Source organism: Silene latifolia, chromosome Y (assembly GCF_048544455.1).
Source record: "Silene latifolia isolate original U9 population chromosome Y, ASM4854445v1, whole genome shotgun sequence".
In the NCBI taxonomy this organism is placed as follows: Eukaryota; Viridiplantae; Streptophyta; class Magnoliopsida; order Caryophyllales; family Caryophyllaceae; genus Silene; species Silene latifolia.
Window position 1 is genome coordinate 132,716,453 of NC_133538.1, and position 21,907 is coordinate 132,738,359.

Genomic DNA, 21,907 nt, shown 5'->3' on the forward strand with positions numbered 1-21,907 from the left:
GCAACTAGCTTGATGCACTTGTTTCCTTGTCATTTCTTCAAACTTCTTTGTGAGAAGATCTAGCTTGGTATTTGTTTCGGCATTAGAATATGAAAAATTTTCTTGAGGATAACGGCTACTTCGCCTCAAAACATTCCCTCTTGACCCATAATTAGCTTCCGATTCAACCATTTTCTATATGAGGGCCGAGCCTTCTGCATCTCCCAAATGGTCAAATCCTCCCCCCGCGGAGGCATTTACCATTTCCTTAGTTCTTGGCAATAGAGTTTGAAAGAACGTTTGATTGATGTTCCATTCAGGAATTCCATGATGGTGGGCAACATGCTATATGGTCTTCAAACCTATCCCAAGCTTCTCCCAAATATTCTCCATCTTCTTGTTGAAATGTGGTGATTTCATTCCGGAGCATGGCAGTCTTAGAAGAGGGGAAGTACTTGGCATGGAAAGATTTGGCCGAATCAAACAAATTTATAAATACCCAACTAAAAACAAGTAGTAATCGGGGTCGAACACATGAATGGCGGGGATTTGTACTTGGTTGGTTTCAAATCTTATTCTAGTCTGATAAATGAGATGTAGATGTGATTAACTTAACTATACCTACAAGCAAAAGAGAGCAAGATTAATTAAAGTATGAAACGTATACAATAGATGGAAAACTAGGGTATTCGGGTTCACCCAAGCAAGGTAGACTAGAAACGGTGTTGACAAGTTATGCGTAATTAATGGTCTAGGATTAAGGGACTAATTACTTAGCCTCTCCTAAAGTTGAACACAAAATTGTTACTTTGATTATCAACTAATCACAAACACACTATCAAGCGTCCCTATGATCTCTCATTCAAGGAGATACTAAGCATATATTGATAACAGGTGTAAACTTTTACTCACACAATTCATCAAACACCTTCAATGCATGTTTAAGAAGACCAATAAATCACCCAAAACATAAATGTTAACAACACATTTACAACATCTAACCCTTACTTAGGATCCCCTTAAACCCTATGAAGGACTACTCACACATGTTAACAAGAGAAATGTAAACAATTGAAGAGAACAACATAAACATAACATTAAACATTATGCTAATTCAAACAACAAGTAAATATGAAAATAGAAATGTAAGCAATTGAAAACTAAAGTGAACAAGGAAATAAATTATACCAATACTTAAGAAAGATTCAAGCTTTGGATTAATAATGGAAGAATTTCTTCAAAATATCCACTTACAAACCCAAATAACAAAGTTAAACAATTGAACTAAACTAGATCTACACTAAATTACTAAGTAATTAAAGTTTGATTAAGGAAACATTAGTGCTTTATTATGGAAACCTTAACATAAAAATAGGAAATTTTCAGATCTAGGGTATTATGTACAAAATGTCTTAAGGAGGGGTATTTATATTCTTCTCAAAAATTAGGTCACAAATGAAGGGGAATGTGTGATGTACGAAGAGTGCTCCCAGCCGGTCCACCGGCCGTCGGTCACTTGCTCGGCTGGGAGGCTCCTGGAAATTTTGATTCAAACTTGAATTATCAGGTATGCACAGTCGGTGGGCCGGCTGCAAGTAGCCCACCTGGCTCAGGATCCTCTATAAATCTTCTTCATAATTTGATGTTACCAGGTATGCACGGCCGGCCCACCGGCTGCCGGTTACCAGCCCGGTTAGGAGGCTTCTGGAACATTTCTTCCTTTTCTTAATCTAGGCTTAAGGGGAGGGTTCCCAGCCGGCAGACCGGCTGAGACATCTTCTCAGCTTTTCTTCCTCTTCTTCCCTATGTTAGCTTCCAAAAACACCTCTCTTGCTCCTATTTCTTCCTTCCTATTTCAAATCCTACAAAATGAGACACGAATTCATAGGACGGGAAATTGGGACGCAAATTCAAGTAAAGGCATCGCAAATCGTCTTAAAACGGATGAAAATGAATAGGAAATATGGAGAAATCATGACGAAATAAATACATATCAACACCAGAGACAAATTGGCATTTGCAGTACCAGCCTGGGCCTTAAACAAAACAACTGATAACCAAATGCATATGACATGCCAATGAATGCAATAACAATAATGGAAAAAAGAATCCACATTAACCATCTCAGCTAAAGGCTATAATCCAACCAATCAAACATATTAAATGAATGATAAAATCACAGAAAGCAAACAGTTGAATAGATATCCTACCTGTCAAGAAAATACTCCAAGTATGCAATCTAAGAAATCAACTAAAAGTACTCTTCAACAAATCCGTCACCTAGCACGAACAATATTTTCAATTACTACTTATTTTATAAACAATTTATTTAGTTATCTTTTAGTTACATTAATTATATTATACATAAATTAATATTTATCAAACCCATCTTAAACCCCCAAACAATCCCCTTACACTCACGGTCTTAACCTGTGTTACAACCCATGACTCACCAATGTTTCACACGCCCAAAACCACCACCCGACAAGGTCCCTGCTACCTTCCTCACCTTGGTCAGCCACCCCCATCCACGGTGAGCCTCACCAATGCCCTACTGGCTGGGTCGTTTTTGTGCTTAGTTCTTAGTCGTTGTCGCTACCTAACCAAAACAATATTTATAACTTCACAAACTACTCTTAGTAAAGAGGTAAGTAAAGGTCGGATCCCAAGGAACGGGTATCGATTTAAGATTTCAATTGCAAGTAGTTATGTCTTAGGGTGTCACAAATTGGGTTGAGATGAGGTATGGTCTAAACTAATCAACAAGATGAATGTAAACTAATGAAAACAAAATAAAGCAATTAAAGGGGTTTGTAAACAATTGATTAAAGGCATTAAGGTGTCATGGGTTCATAGGGGAATCATGGAAATAGATCATACAAACATGTTCTCAAATAGAAACAAGCACTTATTGTTGTGATGGGATCGAGTTAATGTATATCTTACAATCCCTAGGAAGATTTGGGTCCTGGAACCGAGTCGAGCAAGACTTTACAACGCCTACAAGTCGACTTAATTCTTCATATTCAACTCTATGCATGGTCTAATGAGGCTCGAGTTGGTTTATGTCTTACAAGCCTCATTGAAAAGATAAGAGATGGGTAAAAAATGCAAAGATTCATAGTCTCGCATTTCATCAAACATAACATGTGCATAGGTTGAAATCACAACAAGCAAGCAAATGATTATGAAAGCATATTAGATTAAGCATAGATTAATTCTCATGATTGTTTCTCCTAATTTCACATTAACCCTAGCTAAAGGACTACTCACTCATGATCAAGTTTAGCATGCTAATAAGGTTGTCAATCATACTAACAAAGTAAAACATGATGAATAAATGATGTGATTAACAATAATTAAACAAGGGTAAAAAGAGATTATACCTACTTGAGATGATCCAAATAATAAAGCAAAGAATAATAGAAGTAAACTTGATAATTGATGGAAGGTTGTCAATCCTCCAATAAACCCAGATAATCTTCCAATTACCCAACTAAACTAAGAACAATTGAGAGAATTAAGGAAGAATTTAGATATGATTAATATTGAGATGTGTATTACAACTTTGATTAAGACTAAATTTAGGAGTTGATTATGATAAGATGAGATTAAATGTTCTAAGATGATCATCTAGGTAGTACAATAGGGTATTTATACTAAAATTAAGTACAAGGATTAGGGTTACTAAGGGCTTAAATGACGATTAAGACCCTAAGAGAAGCTTGATGATTTGCAACTCCCGAGGGATATGCGCGGATTGGTGTAGTAACTCCCCAGGGACACGCACGGATTAAGGTGAAGCACGCCTTGTCCTGTCAGGCGATCCGCTCGGGCTGGCAGTCGGGACACTCGGATCATGCTCTGGCACGCTCGGATGCTGCTCTAGGATGCTCAGATTGTTGCTCTGATCCGCTCATCCTGAGCTCAGGACGCTCGGATCGTTGGAAAGAGTTCTTCTCTTGTTCTTGGCTCCCTAACAATCCATAAGGAGTGTCTTAGAGATGCGATGATCTTTCATCATTGCCCATTTCACTTTATTTATTTGCTTAGGCTTCTAGTGTCGGTCTCCTCTTCGATGGTTGGTCATTAGATGTAATCCATTTAGCTCTATTTTGCTCCATAAATGCAAGGCTAGCAATCCTCTCCTACCAAGGACACAAAACCTCAAAGAATATGCAAAATGGGAAACTAAAGATAAGAAATAACCCTAATAGGTGCTAGAAATCATAGGAACGAGGCTAATTCGGGGACTAAATGTGCTCAAATATGAGTCACTTCAAACATCCCAAAACCGAACCGTTGCTCGTCCGAGTAAAGAGGTGACTAAAACTATGACCTTTATTTAAACTAACCTACTAACATAGACGATATGAGACAATTAGCGGGTCTCACTCCGCCCTTTCAACTCACAACAAGACATCCATGAGGTAAGATACCTTCTTACAAGGCAAGGTGGGGCTTGCCAAAAGGGCAATACATCCAATCATTAAGCACACAAAAGAAGGTAATGGATGCATCTACAAAATAATAGCCACTTTCCTCATCTAAGTGGCGGAAATTATCTAAGGGGGAAGCAATCTAATGGTACACACTCCATTATAGATATGGTTTCTTCAAATCACTATGCCTAGGAGGATACCAACAAATTACCTCCAAATTGTGTCAAGTTAGGGTACCTTTTTCCTCAATTGCTAAATGCTTTTGTTTAGAGTAGGCTCCGCATGATGTTAGAAACACTGTAGGATCGCGGAATTCCCCTTCTTGCCTAGACAAGAAGAAGGGTCGTCCCCTCTCTACCGTGCACAAAAGTGGAATCAATGGATAAAGGGATCAATAAGATTTTGAGTTACATAATGGGAGTTTGCTTTTGATTTTGTTATTCCCCCCAATTTCTTGTGGCATTTGACATTTTTGAGAACAATTTCTTTTGCCATTTCTTTGATGTTTGGCATTTTTTATACTTGGCAATTTTCAATTTTTGCAATTTTTGAGCATTTTCAAAGTCACCCCAATTTGTAACGAGGGTGCTTTTATTTGAGCATAGAAGTTCTTATTTTTGTACTCCTCTTTTCTTTGATGTAAATTTGTGCAAACTTCTTGTTTTTCATTTTGATGCTTGAACTCAAATTGAGATTTTTGTGCCCATTCCCTTTTTATTGACCAAACATGATGATAGAAGTGGAAGATGGTTGCATGGTTTCAAGTGTCACCTTGGAATAAATGGTAGCCAAGGAGTCATTACATCACAAGGTGTAATACCCGCCCTTTTAGGGACCCTTTGACCATCGTTGACTGTCCTCGGGAACGGGAGTAATCTTAGAAAAGTATGCCAAAGCCTCTTTGAGCTACGTGTTAGGAGTGGTACTCGATAGAGTAGAGGCTACTCGATCGAGTAGCTAGGGCACTCGATCGAGTAGGGGGTTACTCGATCGAGTATGTTGGGTACTCGATCGAGTGCCTGGTTTTCAGCGGGGGTTTTATATCGCGTTTTGTTAAATCCGCAAATCACTTTCGCCACTTTCCTCCTATCCTTCAGCCGCCTCTTTCCCTTCCCTTCACCTCAAAACCTCCATGGATGCCTTTTGAAGACTCTTGAGCCTTAGGAGAGCGTCCCTTGAGTCGGGTAGCGGTCTTTCGCCTTGTCTCTCCCTGTTAGGTATGTCATAATCATCATCCGTGCCTTTGTTTCCATAGTTAGGGTTTTGCTTGTAGTAATAGATATTTACATGATGGTAATAGGCTTTGCTTGTGCTATTTGATGATCTTTGTGTTTGTCGGCGTGGATTGGTTGCGGATGCGTAAAGGTAGGTTCGCCTACTCGATTCATCGTAGATCGTCTAGTGTGTCGGTCGTTGTGATAGTATTGTGGTTGCTTGACATGGTAATTGTATTGTGTTGTGGTGGTGGTTGTGATCGTTGTGATGGTTCTCGAGATACGTTCTCGGCTGAGTGGGGTCGCTTGCGGGAGTGACTTCACGCCCTAGTTTCGCCTTCTGTGGAACCCGCCACGGAAGGGATGTGCACATTAATGAGCGGGGTTATCGCTCGTACGATGAGCGGGGCTTAGGTGGGAACGGCTGCGGTCCCCGGTGGTGGTGGTCCGGTGGACGATCGAGTGTGAGAGGATGTTGGTGTGTTGTGGTTGAGTGTGAGCCGTTGGCATTGTTTTGTCTTGCTAGTTGTAGTCGTATTATTTGTGTTGTATCTCGATCGACCTTGTGTGGTTGTTTGTTTGTTATGTGTCCGCCGTGATCCCTTATGGTGAGCAGTCGGTCTTAGCAGGTGTTGATGTCGTGGATAGTGGAGTCCGGGGATGAGTCTTCACGAGATATGATGGTCATAGCGTGTAGTCCTTGAGTTGTACCTTGTATTGTATTTTGGTTTGAATCACTTGTAATATAACTTAATAGTTCTTTTATTGACGTTTGATAATTACTTTCCTCGGGCAACCGAGATGGTAACGCCTTTATATGCTAAGGAAGGCCTAGTTAAGGTTCCTCTACGAATATCGGGGTGTTACAAAGTGGTATCGAGCGACGATTTTGGAAACGTAACAAATGAACATAATGAACGTAGAGAGTCTAGTAAAATGAACCTGGTGTATGTGTAATGGGAGCCACGGTGATGCTAAATTTTGGGTGAGTAGGCGCCCTCATTTCAAAATCTTGGCCCCATGACACTTAAGCCAGTCACACGGGATGGGAATGTGGAGTCCGTGTGTCTATATGTGCTATGTATGTTAATTGTGCCGGAGCTACCTCCGGTTAAGTTTGTTAGAATAAATAGAGGTGTGATAGTAATGTTTGGGCCGAGTATGGTAATTATTGTGAGGTTATCAAAGCTCGTTGGATGATTAGTGAGCTTATAGAATAGCTAGGAGCTATGTGACGAGATTATACGTCATGGAGATGCGTGAAAGTGTGAATTTGAATGTGTAATATGAATAGCGAACACGTAGGTGTTTGTCATAAAATTTATGATGACGGAAGTTGTAAGTGAACTTGTAGATCCTACCGCGGTGACTATAATGATAATTATAGTATGGATGAGTAATAATTCGAATCACGGGATGTGGTAATGTGTATATGCTTCGCTATTTAGTTGAAATTTTTCCGCTGCGTAATATTTGATTTAGGCAAAGTAAATTGCTTATGATAGAATGTGAAACATGGTAGATTAGTTTGTTTTGAAAAGTACGCATTTATGCAATACGTGAAAGAATGAACTCATATTAGTTTAAATGTTTCAATTTAGTAGTAATATACATAAAGTAAGCTTAAATGTAGTATGATGGTGTGATTATGTTTACGGAAAGTCGGTAGCAGGTAAACCGAGTAGGGTAAAGGTTGTAGTGTACGTGGGATAAGCTTCATTTGTTTGGCAATATGGTAGACTTTGTTCATAATGGTAATACGTGAATAAATTTGATAATGAGTGCGAATTCGAACTTAGTGGGAATCGACACGCAGTGTTGTTTTTGCGGGAATCTTCAAGTTACTTCGTACTTTTGATCGAGCACTTAGCCATACTTGACCGAGTGCGAGTGCGTACTAGACCGAGTAGACCTCACTCGATCTAGTCAGGAGGCTATAACGTCGGAATGTGGGAAAATTCCCCAGATTACTCGATGATTTAGCTCCTACTCGATCGAGTAGGGTGGTACTCGATCGAGTACCCCCCTGCACTCGATCGAGTAGGTTCTTGTGCAAAGCATTCCTACGGGTTTTCTTAAAACCCTTCACCTTTCTATTTCTTCTTCTTATTCCTCCATATTTCGGCACAACCATCCTATATCACTCTTAAATCCCTTAATCTCTCCCAAATCCTCTCTTTCTCTTGGGTTAGTAGTGATTCTTGGGGTCGATTTTCCTTGTTTAATTCGTTTCTTTGCTCTACTAATCAATCAAGGTAAGTTATTCTTCTCAATTTATGTGATATGTTACTTTGAATGTGTTAGAATGAGGAGGTAATCTGAAATTTTCGATTCACATGATGTAATAGTTGCTTTAGATAGTTGAAACATGATTCATATGCCTCTTTTCCATGTTTGTTGGTGATTAATTGCTGTAGATTAGATTAGAAAAGTTGCAAAGATGAAATCGAAATTTCTAGGGTTACAAATTTGAAAATTGATTTTTGATTGTTCTACATTGATTAGGTGATGGAATTAAGTATTATACATTGTTTATATCATGTGGAAAGGTGAATTTCGATGATTATCACCTTAGAAAGTTGCCTTAAAACTCCGTCTTAAAAGTGCCTTATGGGAAATTCGTGACTTAGAATTGGAAAATTGAAGTGGTAATTGAGAATATAAGTATAAATTGAACTTCAATATAATAATAGAAACAATGATTGATGAATACATGCCACAATTTTCACAGCTGTAAAGACCGTCTGAAAATTTTGATTGAGTTGTTTTACATAATAGTGAAGAGTGATATTGATTTGTCATAAATTATTCTTTCTCTTGCATTAGTGACATGTAGTTTGCAATGTAAATGGAACGACCTTTAGAAGCATGCTAGGATATTCAAATTGCTGAGTATATGTGTCCACATGCCAAACTTTCGTAATTATGGTTTATAAGTGGCTACAAACTGAGATCATATGATAAAATTGAGGAAACTATTGATGAAATATGAATACCTAGCGAAACATCTAAGCTTAATGACATGAACTATGAGCCTCGAGTATGGAATTGGTTAACGAGTTAGTGAAGTTGCCAATTATATAAAACTCGAATTGTATGAAGTGTATGCCTACATGTTTTATACAAATTGCTTGAACTTGTATGTCAAAAAAAAAAAATTGGAAACTGTTGATAAACATGTGCACTTATCTTAATATTCAAGTTTAATAACATGAATTATGTGCTTCACATGTCAAAATTGTTGGAAAATTGTGTGCTTAGTTGGATATGTGAATTCAAGTTACATGAAATAAGTGTTTGGATGTTTATACAAGTTGTTTGGACTTATGCCTAGAACAGATGCCGAGACTAAACCTTGGAACCCGTCAGAGTAAACGGGGAAGGGTTGATCCACTTGAGAGGGGGGAGGCTAGTGGACCGGTAGTACCCGCAGTCTCCGAGTACCCTTCTGTTGTCTTCGTTGACTTTAAGCAAAGAGAGCGTTTTGTAGCTTTACAAAAACGCAAGATGAGACCCACAAAGTGTATAGACACCGGTGTGCTAGAGGAGTTGGAAATAGAGACGGATGTCCGTCATATATTCGAGACCTTGGGTTTTATTGGTTTGTACCTAGGTGAGGAAGCACACTTACCCTTTTCTTACCCTAGAATTTATGAGTTCCTTTAACTATGACCCAGTGGGTCGTTGTGGAGTTGGACTAATGAATACCAGTTTCCTTTTGACCATGGATTTGTTTGCCTCTCACCTTGGGTTGGCCAAGCCTCCCAAGGACTCCATCACCGACATTCCGGTGAGTGCGGCGCTGCCGCCTAATGCCTTGCTTGATCGGGAAGCAAGCTCCCACCGCGAGCAATATCTTTGATTAATGACGTTCAAAGACATCACTTTGAGAATCTTTCTCCGTTCCCTCTCAAACCTCCTCTATGATCGAAAAGATATCAGTAAGTTGAATAACCATGAGGTCTTGCTTTTGATGTCGTACCTCAATCCGGAGCGGGCCAAGAAAGTGGTCTTTAATGCTCCTTCCATAGTGTGTGCTGCTCTTGCCTTGATGGCTTCCTCTACTTCTCGGTACATTTTGTGGTGCCATTGCCACTCGGTTAGCTAAAAAGCTAACCTCCTTTGAGGCTTCTTCAAAGATACGTGCCTCTAGCTACCCCTGTGCCTACCATGGATCGTGAGTACTATCTCGACCTTAAATGGTTGAGAACCTTGGCTGACGGTAGCCTAGCGTGGAGGGTGCTTGGCATGAGTTGGATGAAGATTCCAGCTCCTGAGCACCTCCCACCCACGAGAGCCCTTGGAGCGGCGGTGGTGACCGTGGATGGGGACGATGAGGAGGAGGAGGAGGAGGATGAGGACATACCCCGCCGCCTACGAGACCTATCTCATTGATGGCACGATCCTCCGGGGAGATGCCGGAGCCGACGAAGGGCGAGAATGCGGAAGTTCGAGAGGGTGGGGAGACCCGAGTGGTGAGGGGACCCCGTCGAGTGAGGGAGAGGGCCCCGGAGGCTAGGCCACAGCCAGTAGCACCACCACAAGAAATAGCAGCCCCCCTTCCCATGCTACCCTTACCTTGACACCCCGGAGACGCGATCCGATTCCGGCGGAGAGAGTGTCATCTACCTTGACACTCCGGAACATGCACGAGGTGGCGTACGCCCTGGGGGATAGGGACCGAGGGACCGCATCGATCTGGTGGAGTGGCGTTGGGGATTACTCGGGGTTTTCCATTCTACGGGGTGGAACAATCGACATGGGGAGCACCTCGGTCCTTTCCTTATGGAGGCTTGACGCCTTGGTACGTGGGCCCGGGAGCAGGAGCAGGGGGTGATGCGGGAGTAGGTTCATCTGGAGGTGGTGGTGGTGATGATGAGGTGATGTTCGAGCAGCAGCAGCAGCAGCAGGAGTGATACTCCTTGTTTTTATCTTCGTTCGTGATTGTTGATAGTAGTTGATGATAGCTGGTGGTATTGTTGTTAGACCCTGGTAGTTGTTTCCTTTTGTTTTGAGACTTAGTTGGATCTGTATGATTGGCCATAAGGCCGAATGTGATATTCTAACTGTTTGCAGGGTATTAGAAGTGGGAGTCGTCCGACTCGATTTTATATGTCAAGTATGCGCATTGGTGTTAGCTCGTGACAGATTTATGAGGGGTTGGCCTGTAGGTACTCGATAGAGTACCCCGTACTCTATCGAGTAGCTGCAGGATGACATGAGAAAAAGCATTCTGATCTCGGGCTACTCGATCGAGTAGCCAAGACACTCGATCGAGTAGCATGGCACTCGATCGAGTACCTAAACATACTCGATCGAGTGACACCGTTATTCGGGGAGGTTTTTGAAAATTAAAAGTGTTCAATTGTTTTATAATTACGATCTTAATGATTAAAGCAGTTGTGAGTGCATAGTAACACATTTGAACCGTTAATTTCATATGTTACAAGTCATGATTGAAGTTTTATAAGCGTATTTGTCACAATTTGTGAGGCGATAATAATTTCTTGTTGCTTTTATTTTGTATGCGCCTTTTTACGATCTATTTATCAGAGTTGTAGCTTCTCGTACTTTTGTGCTTACCATATTAATATATGTTATCAATCGGTGGCTTGTTATTCCGGTGACATGTGTATGATTTTAATTTAACGAGTGTATAATTAGTGAGTAATGTCCATAATAAATAATATGGTTATCTTTAATGATTAGGATACAAGTAGTAAATTATGTACGTGATAATTTGGGGTGGTGAACTTCGGGGACGAAGTTCCTTTTTAGAGGGGAAGAGTAATGTCGCGGAATAAAAAGGTTGTTTTGAATAATGTCTTGCTCGTTCATAATGTTGTTAATAGTTGTTTGTAATATTGTTGGTATCATGTATGGATAATGTTTTGCGTGTTTATAACATTGTCGGTAGTTGTTTAAAATGTTGTTGATGTTATGACCTGCCTTAGCATAACGAATTATCTTAGTCCTTTAAAATGAAAGTGAGTGTGGTTGTATGTTTCATTATGATGGAATCACGTTGCCAAATAACAGGGCGGTAGTAGTCACACCACATGAAAGTTGATATGAGACATGTTCCAGATTGACAATTTGATAATTGTTATGGTATGTTGGGAGATCACGAGTGACGTTTCGCATTGCGCGTTGAATGTTTTATATATATATACAAAATAAAGGTTAAGCGTGATAAAGTTTGCATGATAGTGGCAAGAGTCGATAGGTATATATGTGGTCGGTGATGATGATGACATGGGGGGGGATGGTATTTTCAAGAGGTATTGGTTTGGCCGGGAAGTTTGGTAAGGTCGCGTTGTTTCCATGTGAGCGGGAGATAGGTGAGGTGAACTTCGGGGACGAAGTTCTTTTTAAGGGGGGAAGACTGTAATACCCGCCCTTTTAGGGACCCTTTGACCATCGTTGATTGTCCTCGGAACGGAGTAATCTTAGAAAAGTATGCCAAAGCCTCTTTGAGCTACGTGTTAGGAGTGGTACTCGATAGAGTAGAGGCTACTCGATCGAGTAGCTATGGCACTCGATCGAGTAGGGGGTTACTCGATCGAGTATGTTGGGTACTCGATCGAGTGCCTGGTTTTCAATGGGGTTTTATATCGCGTTTTGTTAAATCCGCAAATCACTTTCGCCATTTTCCTCCTATCCTTCAGCCGCCTCTTTCCCTTCCCTTCACCTCAAAACCTCCATGGATGCCTTTTGAAGACTCTTGAGCCTTAGGAGAGCGTCCCTTGAGTCGGGTAGCGGTCTTTCGCCTTGTCTCTCCCTGTTAGGTATGTCATAATCATCATCCGTGCCTTTGTTTCCATAGTTAGGGTTTTGCTTGTAGTAATAGATATTTACATGATGGTAATAGGCTTTGCTTGTGCATTTGGATCTTTGTGTTTGTCGGCGTGGATTGGTTGCGGATGCGTAAAGGTAGGTTCGCCTACTCAGTTTCTGTAGATCGTCTAGTGTGTCGGTCGTTGTGATAGTATTGTGGTTGCTTGACATGGTAATTGTATTGTGTTGTGGTGGTGGTTGTGATCGTTGTGATGGTTCTCGAGATGCGTTCTCGGCTGAGTGGGGTCGCTTGCGGGAGTGACTTCACGCCCTAGTTTCGCCTTCTGTGGAACCCGCCACAGAAGGGATGTGCACATTAATGAGCAGGGTTATCGCTCGTACGATGAGCGGGGCTTAGGTGGGAACGGCTGCGGTCCCCCAGTGGCAGGGCTGGTCCAGTGGACAGTCAGTGACAGAGGATGTTGGTGTGTTGTGGTTGAGTGTGAGCCGTTGGCATTGTTTTGTCTTGCTAGTTGTAGTCGTATTCGCTGTGTTGTATCTCAGTACTGACCTTGTGTGGTTGTTTGTTTGTTATGTGTCTGCCGTGATCCCTTATGGTGAGCAGTCGGTCTTAGCAGGAGTTGATGTCGTGGATAGCTGGAGTCCGGGCAGGGATGAGTCTTCACGAGATATGATGGTCATAGCGTGTAGTCCTTGAGTTGTACCCTGTATTGTATTTTGGTTTGAATCACTTGTAATATAACTTAATAGTTCTTTTATTGACGTTTGATAATTACTTTCCTCGGGCAACCGAGATGGTAACGCCCTTATATGCTAAGGAAGGCCTAGTTAAGGTTCCTCTGAATATCGGGGTGTTACACAAGGTACTCTTGACTAGGCCTTAGTCCATGGGTCAATGGATACTAGCATGACACATCCTAGGGTGTTTTGGAAGTATTCTAATGAGCAAAGTCTCAAGAAGAAAAAGTATCTACAAGGGCCTTATATACACTTGTCAAGCTTCCCAAATAGATGTTTTCACAAAAATTTTCCTAAAATGCAACTACATACCATGATGCAACTAACATATATACAACCTAATGCAAATGGTTCTATCAACTAGTATGCCATATAAACTAAATGCAACTCCTAACAACACATTGGTTTGTACCGCATCAACCAAAATAAAGCCACATTGTCATTAACATATAGAGGAAAAAGGAGATTTGGAAAGATCGTACCATGCGGTCATCATATTCCTCATGCCTCGGATGTGGCGTAGTCGATCTAATGTGATAAGAGTGACAAACAAACACAAATATATACAATATATACAACTCTAAACTACAAAGGAATGAATCATGTTTTTGTATTTTTGAGAAATTTTTCAATTTTTATGAATTTTTCAAGAATTTTTCAATTTTTATCATTTTTTGAATGCAAGGTTAAGTTAGAATTTACCATTTCCACACTAGTATGGGCATTATCCTCAATGGCCAATACGATAGAAAATTATGCAATGCAAGCTATATGAAAATGCATGATTTCTAAACTAATATGCAAACTATATGACATATAAAACAAGTGAATTCAATCTAATCTATCCTATATGATGCATGCTTTTAATTGGTCGGAGAGCTAATTTGAATTAACTTGCATCCCTTATGTGTGAACTTCCCCAAACCAATAAAAACACTATTTCTAGTGTTAAAAGAGGGGGAGTTCATGCACAAGGGGTGTATGCAATGCATGAATTCTAATTGTCATTTTTGGATTTTTTAATTGGGAACGAAATATTTATCATCACCTTGATGTTGCTAAGGTGGAAAATAGTCCTTAATTTTTACAAGGACACCGAAATATTTGAAACAATGAATGATAAAATAAGCATGTGAAATAATTGACATGAAAAGTGAGAGGGAATTGAAGAGCTTCACCTAAGCAATGGTGGGTGCCTCTTGCCCGCTCCACCAAGCTTATGAACATCTTCACTAGTTATCATCATCCTCTCCTCTGAGATTGTCATCCCATTGTGCTCGTGATTCATCGCTCTCATAGAAATCCATAAACTCATCACCATCGCTATTCACCTCCACCGTGTTTCCACCACTTGACCCCGCTCCTTCTCCTTCTCAATTTCCATGTGCTCCACCGTTGGTATGCTCCGATTTTGGAAAGAGAATTTCCATTTGAGCCCTAGAGGGAAGCATTACCTCTTCTCTAATGTGCCCTTGATGAGCCAACCGGTGGAATTGAGGATAAAGAGCATAATAATTGTCCACTCTATCTTCATATTGCTTGCGGTGTAAATCTTACAGTAGACCCGTTGCAAAGTCATCTCTAGGAAGGATGAAGGGATTTGGGTGATTGTAGGGTTGATATGGAAAGGGGTAAGGTGGGATAACAATCTTTTCTTGATCATTCGATTGAGGCTCACTTTGTTGATGTTGAGTAGGAGGTGGGGTTCAGTTTGCTTGGCTTTAACAAGTTGGTACAAGGTAGGATTGCACTTGGGAAAGAGGACCCCTTCTAGGTGAAACTCTTGGTAAACCTTCCATAGGAAGAAAAAGAGGGGTGCTTCCCTTGGTGAGCCACTTGATTCTTCGTTCATAGCCTTCAAAGGTAATCCAATGGTGATGTCGGAAGATTAGCATTTCATCGATCTTGGTAGTACACGGAAGAGGTACATATGCGTTGTTGTTGTTAAAAGATGGATTAAAGAACTTGACAAGTCATGTTACTAATCCTCCATTGACAATGTGAATAATACCAACATAATCTCCATTCCGGAATTGCGCCCACCTCTCAAGAAGTACTAAGGGGGCGTTGAAATGATAGCCACTCCTCCCTTGTATCTTCAAATAGGACTCCATAAAGATTAGATCAAGTTCATTGACAACCGCGGGATCGCGGGGAGCTATGAGAGTGCTTGATATAAACCGATAGGTGAGCCGGATGATAAGATTTTGGATATAAGAGGCCGAGCATTCTTTGAATTTTGAGAAATCGCGACCCGTCAAGGCTCGCCAAAGTGGAGCTATGCTATAGTTCCGGGGTTTTGATGTACGGGTAGGCGATGCATCAAGTCCTAATACACCCGCAAATTCTACAAGGGTCATCATTATTATTGTGTTATCAAGTTAGAATTCAACACAAATAGTCTTGTTTAGGGTTGATATATTTAGAAAACTCAAGAATTTGAGGACAAAAGGTCGATATGTAGGCTCATGCATGTTGAACATAGTCGAAAGACCAAAAAGTTCGAAGAGTGCCTCGGTTTGATGGTATATCCCTAGTTTCCTTAATGTCTCATGGCAAATGAACTTAGTTGGAAGAATATTATTACCTAGGAGATGGTGAAAGACGATTTGCTTAGCATCATTAACAAATTCCATGTTTGAGAACTCATTTAACCTTGAAAGATCGATGATTTCTTCATTTTCTCTTCTCAATGTGTTGAGATGAGAGGTTGAAGAGCTTCCTATGACCCTTGTTCTTCTTCTTTCTCTTGGTAAGGATCCCCTTGGTCTCATCTTGGAAGTAGATCAAGAGATTTTGCTTGTCTAAGATGGAAGATTAAACTTTGTATTGTAGATCCTTTTTTAAACCCTAGGTTTTGGGTATTTTTATTTGAAGATGCAATTGGGTGCTTTGAGTATGTGGGGGGGGGTGAATTCTTTCTTTTATAGAGGAGAAAAGGATGAGGTGTCTTAAAATGTGTGGTTGAGAAAAGGGTATATTTGTCAAAAATAGAAGAGAAGCATGATACCGTCGTTTCAGTACCAAAAATAAATACCTAAGTACTACTAACAGAAGTCAGCGGTAAGTAGGGTCGATCTCCATAGGGAGGCGGTCATTATCTACTTGTCAATTTAGTCCGTCTGAGGTCATAAGATGGGGGTTTTAATTGTTTGAACTAAACTAAATAAGATTAAAGGAAGAGAGTTAAGGATAAGAGGAATTAGCAAAAGAGAGGGAACTAGGATTGTCGGGTCATCAATGAATGTCAGTTAATTGCAGCTAAGGTTGCAGATCGGTCGCATGTGTCAGTCTAAGGAGCAACGAATATCTCCTTCCGGTCTCAATTCGCCCTAAAATACTATTAGCTTAGCTTCAGCCCTCACTAAAGCATCATATCGTTCACTGGGGGTCTCACCCCTTCCAACCTTCCGGTCTAGGTTAAGGCTTACCAAGATTAATTAAGCTAAATGCATCGATTCAAGTAGCTAGTTACAGTTAACTGCAGTGATTAACAACATAGACATAACAACAACGAAAGATCTGTACCCTAATTAGCAACTAACAATAATTCATCGAATCCCCTAAATCCTAACGGGGAATTAGCTAAACATAATAAATAAAACGGAAGCAGAAGATAAAGAAATAAAGAACATTGCAAATTAAAGAATGAATAAAGAGAGAATTACAAAATAAGTTCCGGAAGAATAGAGAAAGCCAGTGTTCAACAGTAACAGGAAAAAAGTAACGTATGAAGTGATGTATCAAGTGGTGTCAAAACCTAATGTCGTCTTTCCTATTTATAGGAAAGACAATTATTAAAACCTAGGAAACGAAATAAAACTAAAACAGCCCGAGCCCATTAGCAAATCACTCGATCGAGCAATTTAGAACTACTCGATCGAACAGATTCATAGCAAAACCTCTCGATCGAGTAGAAAACCTACTCGATCGAGGAACTCCAATTATGCGCATTTCGATCAAACACTAAAAGCATTCGATCTGATGGAAAAGTATATCTATATACTTACATATTCATATATGTTATAATTTAATTTGTCATAAAATTAATGATTGATCTTATGCATGCAAACATTAAAACAAAATAAGGAAGAAACATTGTTCTTACATTGTGATTTTCAGTTTAATGGGCACAAGAGAGATCACCTTTCTCTCTTGTTCTTGAGCTTTCCCTTTTGGATGAACTAAGACCCAAGTGTAGGATCTCTCCCAATGATTTATACCCAAAGCTTTCTCTTAATTAAAATTAATATTATAGATACTAATACAATATTAATCTTGTAGAAAAATGACCCAAAACAATTTGGTTTTTAATCTCCCAAAAACCAGTTGGGAGAGAATAGGAGATGAAGTATTTTCTCTTTCTAAAATCTTAATTTTTGATAAGTTAGAATGAATGAATAATGCATACTCATGCATGTAGTGTATATCAAAAAATATAAGACAAAAACCCTTTGCCTTTTCTTTGGTAAAACCGGGTAGGAGGGAAGAAAGGAGACCCAATGCATGCTCTTGTTTGCCTTCACAATGCAAACTAGGGTTGCATGGCTAGGCTATTAGTGAATGATTATGTTTTCCACTAATTTAAACAACACAATTTTAGCCAAAACCTCCCCTTAATTTCGGTACATACATAAAATGGAATCCATTTTATTTTTGTCAATTTTGTCTTATGTCACATGTCATATGTTACATAAATTAGTTATGTATTTTTAACATATTAAAAATCAACGTATTAATAAAAATACGTCATATACAAAAATCGACTTAGTAATTCATAATTACTTGTACCAAAATATTTTACCAATTTACAAATCACAATAAATTGTATTTATAATAATTCATTCAATTTTAATTGTTTTTTAAACAATAATTTCATCTGAGTAATGATACAATTCAAATACTCAGACCGTATCTCATTTTAATCAATTTCAATGTGATACGTAAATTTTACTTCCAAAATCGTCCGTCAATTTTCAAGTAATTTAATTAACTCGTAACGTTATACGATTAATTAAATGATCAATTAATAGTGTTGCCCTATAGGTATGACCTGGGGATCAATCGATCACCACCACCGCACTACGTAATGTCAAACTCTAGTCACCAATCATTACCGATATATGTTGATCAGTTGACAGTAAAATATTACTTCCCAATTGTATTCTTTATAATGAGACTTAAACATGTGATCATCATGATCAACAGTCGTGATCGCAATATTGTCGGAGGACACATATTCCAACACGATCGAGGTCTTCTCTTCTCCAAAAGTGCTCGATCGACCAATAAGGGCTTCGATCGAGTGACTTTGACTCAGCCAGCAACGTTAGTCGTTAGTTTCAGCCTTGACTTGGTGATTTAGCTTCCGAAATGACTCCACGCATCCCGTAACAACAGTATTTTCGCTCCAAATCCACTCATCCTCCAAATGCATGCAAAACAGACGATAAAAGGCTTGATTCCACTACTTTCTGGTCCATTACTACAAATAAAGCAAAACAAACCAAAGTAGAATATTCGGGGCATTTCGTAGCACAAAACTACGAGGATAGCATAGAAATACGTGCATAAAGAGGCTTCAAAAGACTATATAAAATGCACGTATCAAAGCACGGGAGGGAGACGCACGGATTGGGGTCGGCTCGAGCGTCTTCTATGCAGTCCTGGGATGTGCGGCTTTAGCTCAGCTCGAGCGGATTATTGCTGAGATGCTCGGATTGAGCTTGGGACGTGCAGATTTTTCATCAGCAAAATTTCATAAGTTTGAAGCTTCCCAGGACCCGCGGCTCGACGGTAGGACGAGCGTCCTGATGATGAGGACGAGCGTCCCGAGCTCGGCTTGCGCAGATTTTGTTACAGGACTTTTCCCACAAATTGAAGCTTCCCAGGACCCGCGTCCTAAGGCCAGGACGCGCAGATCATGTCTGGAGACGCTCGGATCTGCTCTTGGTTCCCACGAGCTCAGGTCTGCTCATGGGGATTCCTCTTTTTTGCTCGTCTTTCTTCTTATTTCATTAATTGACAAGGGTGCTTCCCCACACTTGAATCGTCATATCCTTCATTCGTCAAACAAGATTAGTAGCACTCCCTCACCAACTCTCATTCCAAAATCATGCTTATGAGGAAGTAAAATGTAAATGCAATGAAGTAAAAATACAAGTAAGAAGGGTTAGTATATTTACAAGTGGTGGTTTAGGGAGGCGTCCACCAAACTCTCTCATTTGATGGTTTCATCATGGTGGGAGAGGCTCGAGGTGGATGACCTCTACTTCTCCTATGAATGCTCCTTCATAGTAAGGTTTAAATCTTTGACCGTTGACCTTGAATTTGTTTCCATCTCTGACTTTATCTCAAAGTCTCCATACTTTCCCACTTTGGTGATCACATAGGGACCCATCCATCTTGAATTTAACTTCCCGGGAAAAAGTCGATATCGGGAGTTGAATAAGAGGACTTTGTCTCGTTTGTGCAAGGCCTTTTGCTTAATCCTCTTGTCATGAAGTAATTTGGTTCTTTCCTTGTAGATCTTTTCATTTTCGTAAGAGTGTAGTTGGAATTCCTCCAACTCTTGAATTTGCAAGATCCTCTTCTCTCCAGTGAGCTTGAGGTCAAGGTTGAGAGCCTTGATTGCCCAAAAGGCTTTGTACTCTAACTCAATTGGCAAATGACATGCCTTTCCATAGACTAGCTTGTAAGAAGAGGCTCCTATGGGAGTCATATAGGCCATCCTATAAGCCCAAAGAGTGTCATCAAACTTCATGCTCCAATCCATACGAGTCTTGTTAACAACCTTCTCAAGAATTTGCTTGATCTCTCTATTAGAAACTTCAACTTGACCACTTGTTTGAGTATGGTGCCCCAAGCCGGTTCTATGTTGAACACCATACTTTGTCAAAAGAGATACGAGCTTCTTTTCATGGAAGTGTGTGCCTCCATCACTAATAATTGCTCTAGGAACTCCGAATATTGGAAAGATCACTTTCTTGAGGAGCTTAGTACCTGTTTTTGCGTCTTCGATTGGGGTAGCAATTGCTTCTACCCACTTTGATATATAATCAATGGCTACTAGAATGTACTTGTTCCCTTGAGATGACATGAATGGTCCTTGGTAGTCAATTCCCCAAACATAGAAAATTTCTAGCTCTAATATTCCTCGTTGTGGCATCTCATTTCTCCAAGAAATGTTTCTGGTTCTTTGGCAAGGATTGAAATGGAGAATAAATTCTCTAGCATCTTCAAACATGGTAGGCCAAAAGAAGCCCGATTGTAGGACTTTAGCAATTGTTCTTCGTGCTCCATGATGTCCTCCATATGGTGATGAATGGCATTCTTCTAAAACACCTTGAACTTCCCATTGGGAAACACATTTTCGGTAAAGTCCATCGCTACATTCCTTGTATAGGTTGGGATCATCCCAAAAGTATCTCTTTACTTCAAACAAGAATCTCTTTCTTTGATTGTAGTTAAAGTTTGGGGAAGAACTCCTCCCACAATGTAATTAGCATAGTCGGTGAACCATAGTGTTGAGTGTTTCTCGAGTTGTGACTGGATGCCCATCAAAAATCCTCGGGGAATGATTCATTGATGGGTGTCTCTCCCTCATCATCATGGAATCGAATTCTTGACAAGTGATCCGCTACTACATTCTCGGCTTCCTTCTTATCCCTTATCTCCAAATCAAATTCTTGGAGTAGCAAAATCCACCTAAACAATCTTGGTTTTGCTTCTTTATTTATCAAGATATGTCTAAGAGCACGGTGGTCTGAGAAAACAATCACTTTTATTCCAAGCAAATAGGAACGGAATTTGTCCAATGCATAGACAATGGCGAGAAGTTCCTTCTCCGTGGTGTCATAGTTCACTTAGGCGGCATCAAAAGTCTTACTTATGTAATAGATAGCATGCAAAGCCTTTCCTGCCCTTTGGATAAGAACCTCTCCAACGGCGTAGTTACTTACATCGCACATGATCTCAAATGGTAGTTCCCAATTTGGTAGTTGGATGATTGGTACCGAGATTAGGGCTTCCTTGATTCTATCAAAAGCTTCAACACACTCATTAGTGAATTGGAATTGGGCATCCTTAAGAAAAATTTGAGTGAGGGGTTTCGCAATTTTGGAAAAATCTTTTATAAAACAGCGATAGAACCCCGCATGATCGAGAAAGCTTCGCACTCCTCTCACATTTACGGGAGGTGGAAGTTTCTCTATCACTTTAACTTTGGCTTTTTCCAACTTCAATTCCCTTTTCCGAGAATAAATGACCCAAGACAATACCTTCATTGACCATGAAATCACATTTTTCACAATTCAAGATAAGGCTAACATCTTCACACTTTTGCAATATAAGAGAAAGGTTATGCAAACAAGAATCAAAGTCTTATCCATAAACGCTAAAATCATCCATAATAATCTCCATTATGGTTTCTAAATAGTTGGAAAAGACGCTCATCATGCATCTTTGGAAGGTAGCGGCGGCATTACATAGCCCGAATGGCATTCTCCTATAAGCAAAAGTAGCGTAGGGACATGTGAAAGTAGTCTTGTGTTGGTCATCCGGGTGTATCGGGATTTGAAAGAATCCCGAGTACCCATCAAGGTAGCAAAAGAATTTGTTAGAGGCAATCCTCTCAAGCATTTGGTCAATGAACGGTAGGGGGAAATGATTCTTTCTTATTTTGGAATTCAATTTACGATAATCGATACATATACGCCAACCGGTAATCTTCCTTGT

General features: G+C 40.1%; 1 non-coding gene across 1 annotated transcript; it reads left to right on the top strand.

Moving 5' to 3' along the window:
- The first annotated feature begins 301 nt into the window (after positions 1–301).
- On the top strand, positions 302–409 carry LOC141635351 (small nucleolar RNA R71). The gene has a single exon (XR_012540047.1). It is a non-coding gene; the product is annotated as a small nucleolar RNA R71 (small nucleolar RNA).
- The last annotated feature ends 21,498 nt before the right edge of the window (positions 410–21,907 follow it).